Raw genomic sequence first — 7,122 nt, forward strand, 5'->3', positions numbered from 1 at the left:
TTGCTTGGTAGATTGTTTCTCATAAATACTCCTCGAAAATGTGTAACATATCTACATCCGCTAGTGGTCTCTTAGGTAGCATTTTTATTAGCTTTCTGTGATTGAATTGCTCAATGTGATACCCATACCCCTTTTAAAAGGTCTAAGATAGTCCTTTACCCATGGTAATTGCTTCCATATTTTTGTTATGTCGAATATTTGCTTCAAGTTGCTGTTTTGCGCTCTTTGCTGAATTAACTACGAGTACTTTAGCTATGGATGAAGCGCCAGATGTTATAGCTCCCAAAGCACCCAGCGCTGTTATTATTGCAACTAATGGAAGAAATCCTCCAATTTTGGGTACTTTATAACTCTAGGAATGACGACATGTGATTTTTTCCCTTTAAACGAAGTATTTATTACTTTGCGTGCAATTTTAATTGATGTATTCATATCACGAGGTTTTTCCTTCTTTAAGGATGTTTTTGCCTTTTGGACAGCTGTTGTAAATAAAGTGTGTCTTTTTTTCTTCTCCACACCCATACCAAGTTTTATTTTCGATTGCATGGCGTTGGTGACTAAATAAGCGTTTATTTTTTCGCCCAAAGTACTATCTTTAGATTTTACTCGTTCCCATGCCTGTTGGGAAAGTTCTCTATCTGCTTGCATGAAGTCGACATGCAGCATCCAAACCATTTATTCCCTTGTCCCCTCTTTTCAGACGTTTTTCCAAATTTGTGCCTGGTCCGCAAAATTGATATCCTGGTAAATGTAGCTGTACAGGTAGGGAGTTAATGAAATTATTTACGAATCCACCTCCTTGGACAGAACTTTTGCTTTTGATTTTATTTTTGTTGTAAACCGTCATTTTATACAATTTTTAAACTACAAACAAATTAAAAAATAAAAAATAAATATATATCAGTAGACATTATGCGGTTTATATAGCCGGACAAGAACATCAAAATCCGAAATTTAGATTTCACACACTAAATTCAAACAAATCAAAGCATAGTTCTTTGTTGCCGAATTCTATAAGATGTTTAATAGTTGGACCATTGAACTGCGGCAAAACTAATGCGATGGTAAGTTTGATTGAAAGTCCAAATGGGCTTAAATTTGAGAATATATATTTGTATTCAAAGTCTTTATATCAACCACAATATGAGTATCTCAGAAGACTTGTAAGTCCAATAAAAGGCATGGGATACTACATGTATAACAATAATGCTGACGTTTTAACCCCGAATGAAGCAAAACCAAACTCGATTATGATATTTGATGATGTAGCGTGCGACAAACAAAATAATATACGCGACTATTTCGCAATGGGTCGCCATAGGAACATCGATTCGTTTTATTTCTGTCAAACATACAGTCGAATCCCAAAACAATTAATTCGTGATAATGCAAACTTAATCGTTGCTTTCAAGCAAGACCAAACAAACATTAAACATATATACAATGATCATGTCGGTAGGGACATGCCTCTGGGTCACTTTATAGATATTTGTCAAGAATGTTGGAAAGATAGATACGGATTTTTGGTTATAAATAAAGATGACGAAATTCGAGATGGACGTTATAGAAAAATAGCAGTTCAATACCCCAACAGGGTCTGTTGCTTAGTAGTTCATAGCTGTACAGGGTCTGTTCATTAGCCGTTCATGACCTATTCAATTCCTGTTAACGAAAATTGTACACCACATCAATTCTATATTATCATTATGAATGAACACGTGTTGAGAGAGTTAATAAAATCGAGAAAATCTTTGAAACAAAAGCTTCGAAGCGTAAAATTAGGCGTTCAGAAAATTATTTTTCACAAGCAGATGATGGAGATGATACTATAGACTTGTCTACACTACAAACAGTAAAAACTCTTGATACTATTTTTGGCCCACATAAAGACAAAAATGGATTGTGGTCTTTAGGCAATAGTCCCATTCGCATAAATAAAGATAAAATACTCATAGGGAATCAACGTTGGGAAGTCACACCACGCTTGTGTGAATTAAGTGTCCTAGAATTATATAAAAAAATTATCACCGTAGGAATTTGGTGCAAACGATCAAATAATGTTTCCTACAAATATAATCACATAATAAAAAATCTGTTTAAAGATACTCACACAGGCAAAGGGTTAATGACGGTTAATTTGCAAAAGCCCAACTATATATATTGGAACGATCCGAATGAGTTAGTGGAAAGACTGAAATTACTAATTGCATCACAGGAAGCTGGTCACAATAATCAAAACAATGAAATAGTTTCTATAATTGAAGAGTTGAAGGAAGCCAATATAATACACTGATTATTCAATAGAATATTCAATCACATAATGAGCGTCGATAAGTTTGGTAATTTTTCGAATTCTTCTGAACTAAAGAAATATGTTCCGAAAGTTTATGGATTTGCTATTGACAAGAATAATAACATCGATTTCCAAAATAAAAAACTCAAAAATTTGGGAGCGCCGGTGGAGGATACGGACGGAATCAACAAAGATTATTTACAAAAACAAATCGACATCTCAAGAGAAATACTTAAGCAATATTGAAATACAGATATCGTCATACTTAGGCAAGAATTAAGGCAGATGAAGACAAGCATTAAAGATATATATAAGGTATTAGCGGAGATGCAATCGAATCCAGAATTGATATACAATACTAGTAATTAAAAATGGATTTCGTTAACGAAATCCATACACAAGCTCGACAAATGTTCCCTCGTCGGAGAGTTGTTATGAAGGGTATTGATGACTCATGGCAGGCAGATTTGGTTGAGATGGGAAACTATGCAAACCTAAATAAAGGATTTAAATACATTCTCACGGTCATTGACACATTTTCAAAGTATGCTTGGGTGAAACCACTTAAAACAAAAAATACACCCGGATTTCTGGCCGTACAGAGTTGTAGTTCATGAATTTGTTTTCAAAGATAGAGTAGCCCGTTACCTCCCCGTACTGTCGAGTCGTCAAAAAACTGAATACAACCCTGTCCGATATAAATTATATTATTTATCAGAATGTTAGGGGACTTAATACCAAATTATGTAATTTATACACTGATAGCGTTGGCTTTAATTACGATTTAATTATATTTACTGAAACCTGGCTTCAGAGTAATGTCTTGAATACTGAAATTTTATGCGATAGATACCAAATTTACAGATGTGACCGCACCAGAGAACGGCTGCTATCTACCGCAACCGACCAGTGTATTTAGTAAACACCAATATTTGCAATCTTAAAACACCAATTGGTAAAAAAAATTCAACCACCTATATCCAAAGCGATCGACGACTGTCGGTGTTTGCTAGTATGAGTGTTGGTCTCTCGAAAACATCGTAGTAAAGCAATCACACAAATTGGTTACCCATATCTCAGCAGTTTGGCATTCTCTTATTTGGTACTCTCTCAATTCTCTTGAGCTAATGCCAACTGCTGGTAATTGTTGTTGTTGAGTGCAATCACACTTAAGTGCTACACTTGTTTTCTGTTTACCGAGCGTTGCTACGATGTCGATTGGTTTAAGATTGCAAGACACTGCATACGAACATTGTTATATACTAGTAGTGTTTTTATTATCGCATTTGTATCAATGTAAAAGATTGCATGGTAATTGGTGTCTTACTCACTGCCACCGACATTTTGTGGGTAAGATTGCAATACAAAAAAGCCACCGGTTGCAGTTCTCTGGACCGCACTAATGGCTTACAGAAATCAGGTGGTGGCTTCCTAATTGCTGTCTCCACAAAGTATGTTTCGTCAAAACTTGATATTCCTAACGAACATCAGATTAAGTATTTGGGAGTGAAAATAAGGTGCGGCTACAAATTTTTGTTTGTAGCTTGCTCCTATATTCCTCCAGGTTCTTGTAACGATGTTTTTTACGCTCATTTGACTGCTATCCGATCGGTCATGGCTACTGCAGGATCCTCTGATTTGATCGTTGTGTCTGGCGATTTTAATCTTCCATCTATTTCATGGAATTTTTGCAAGGATATGAATCACTCTGTACCAAATATAAGTAACGGATTTCAATCTGAATTTATCGAAAATCTATTCAAGGAAGGTGTTTTTCAAGTAAACAACATTCTAAATTATAAGACTAAATTATTGGATTTGATTCTAATGAATGAAGTAGAAGATGTATTCCTTTCACGCATCAACGCTATTGTAAATCCAGAAGACCCTTATCATCCCACTATCTGTATGAATATAAATATATCCTACTCAAGATCTGTACGAAATAAAACTGACACGAAAACTGAAAAGAAATACTGTTTTTGTAAAAATGACAACGGAAAACTGAACTCCTTACTATTAAATGTAAATTGGCATGATATTCTTCCTGCGAACAATCTTGAGGAATCAATAAATATATTTTACGAAACTTTGAACTCATTGGTGAATCTGTCCCATTAATTCACGTTATTAATTATACTGGTCCGCCCTAGAACAACAAAATAAATTAAATAACTTAAAAAAAGGAAGAATAAACTTTACAAAAAGTGCAAAAAATCTGCCTCAGCTACTGATTACGCAAATTACTTAATCGCTCGTTGTGGAATAGACAATCATACAATAATTATCTACCAAAAATCAAAAACGAATTGAAACTTAACTTAAAATCATTTTAGAAATTTGTTAATTCCAAACGTCAATCGAATGTTTATCCAAGAAATCTTCACTATGGTACTGTTGAGGCGGATGATTATGTATATATATGTAATATGTTTTCCAAGTTCTTTGCAACAACTTACTCCCATAAGAATTTCAAGCAATCTGATGTGTACCCTAATATTGTGCTGAGTTACATGGAAAAGATAAAATGTTCTTTTCGTCCGGGGACTGATGGTAACATACTAAAATATTGTGCTCATTCTCTATCGACTGCTCTTTCTATTCTATTTAACGAATTTTTGCTATTTCAAAACTAATGGAGAATATTATATCTGATATTTTAGTTCATCAAGTCTCCTCTTTTCTATCACCCAAACAACATGGCTTCCGTAAATCTTGCTCAACCATAACAAATGTTTTGGAACTGACCACAATGATTAATGAAGGCTTTAGAGATCGTTTATAGACTGATGTCGTCTATACTGATTTTAGTAAAGCGTTTGACAAAGTAAATCACTCACTTTTACTGTACAAATTACATCGCATGGGTTTCAGTGACTTAATGGCATCCTGGTTTGAAAGTTATCTGACAAATCGCACTCAGTGTGTAGTATTTGATAACATTATTTCGGAATCGATACATGTGCCTTCTGGTGTTCCTCAAGGCAGTCATCTTGGACCTTTATTGTTCTGTTTATTTATAAATGACCTTCCATCGGGAATTCGATTTGGTAATACACTTATGTATGCTGACGATGTTAAAATTATGAAAATTATCCGGAATAGTGATGACTAAGCATTACTTCAATCTGATCTAAATAGCATATACAACTGGTGTTCTCTAAATATGATGGAACTGAACATAAAAAATGTAAGCACATCTCTTATTACAGATTGAGCCACATTGATACAAATTACTGTATTAATAACGACATGCTTGGAACTGTTGAATCCTTTAAGGATCTCGGAATATTGTTGGATCGGAGACTAGATTTTAGATCTCACATATTTATGACAGTCAATAAATCATATGGATCACTTGGATTTTTCAAACGCTGGAGTAAGGAGTTTTCTGACCCATTTGTAACAAGGAATTTGTACACTTCACTTGTTTATTTATTTAATTCAATCTATTGGTCTATGCCCTCACAGATCTATGGCGTATATATACTTAAATCTAAAATAGCATTTTCAAAGAGTTTTTTCTTAAAGAGGAATTGGCTCATAGAAAAGTCTAACTGATTGCTAACTCTGTTACTTAGTGATAAACATCGAGTTAGAACTTCATTCAAGCCGTAATTATATCTGTGGATTTGTTCATTAAACATACAATGACTTCTCAGTTGTCTGGACGGAACGTAAAATGGAATTTTTTGCAACAGTTTGGGTGAATCTATTTTACTATCAATGATATCTTTAATGAACCTGATATTATGACCAAGTCTACGTTGTTTGAGGCTGTTTATCATAAGTAGGCATGTTATCATACTGCTTAGAGGAAATTTGGAAAATCTCAATATTCCAATTGTGATCTAACAAAAGCAAAATATAAAACTTTAAGTGTGGTCGTTAAAATCTTTGGCGTTTCTTTTTAAAAATCCTAATTGAGAATTAGCTTTGCTTATTATGTAGTCAAGTTGGGGAATAAATGAAAGTCTTAAGTCTACGTATACTCCAAGTTCCTTCATGATCATTTCTCCCCCAAACACATTGTGGAAATACTTGTAATCATTTAAAATATCCCATTTTTTATGTGAAATGGTCAAAATTTTACACTTAGAGAAATTTAACTCCATATTGTTCTGTTCACACCAACGGAGAAGTCGATTAATGTCATTTTGAAATAGGATGCAATCATTTAGATTTCGCACAATTGAATGTAGGTTTAAACCACGAGCGTATAATAATGTGTTGAAATGTGATGAAAAAATAGTTGAAATTTCATTAACAAACAGTAAAAACAAGAGTGGTCCCAGTTGGCTACCTTGTGGAACACCTGATTTTACGCTGAAGGGATATGATGTACAATTTTCTATTTTAACAAATAACGTTCGATCATACAAATAAGATTCTAGCCAAAGCAGCATATTTGAATGAAATCCTAATACTTTCAGCTTATATAACAATAGTTTGTGATGTAGTTTATCGAAGGCTTTAACAAAGTCTGCGTACAACACATCTACTTGTAATTCATTTTCTACTGAATTTATGCAATAATTGCAGAAAATTGCTAAATTAATTGTTATGCTGCCACTATAAAAACCACGTTGAAAAGAGCGAATGTATTTTTTAAGTAATGAAAATAACTTATCGCTAACTAACTTATCTAAAAGTTTAGGTATAGCCGATAGCTTGACTATTGGTCTATAGCTAGTAATGGAGCCTTTTTGTCCCGATTTGTAAACAGGCGAAATGAACGACATTTTCCATTCATGAAAAAAACATCCAGTGGATAACGATTTATTAAAAATTCTCGTAAGAGGAGAAGAAATTAGCTGCAGATTGTTTTA

The sequence above is a fragment of the Haematobia irritans genome, chromosome 4 (assembly GCF_050003625.1).
Source record: "Haematobia irritans isolate KBUSLIRL chromosome 4, ASM5000362v1, whole genome shotgun sequence".
NCBI classification, from domain to species: Eukaryota; Metazoa; Arthropoda; class Insecta; order Diptera; family Muscidae; genus Haematobia; species Haematobia irritans.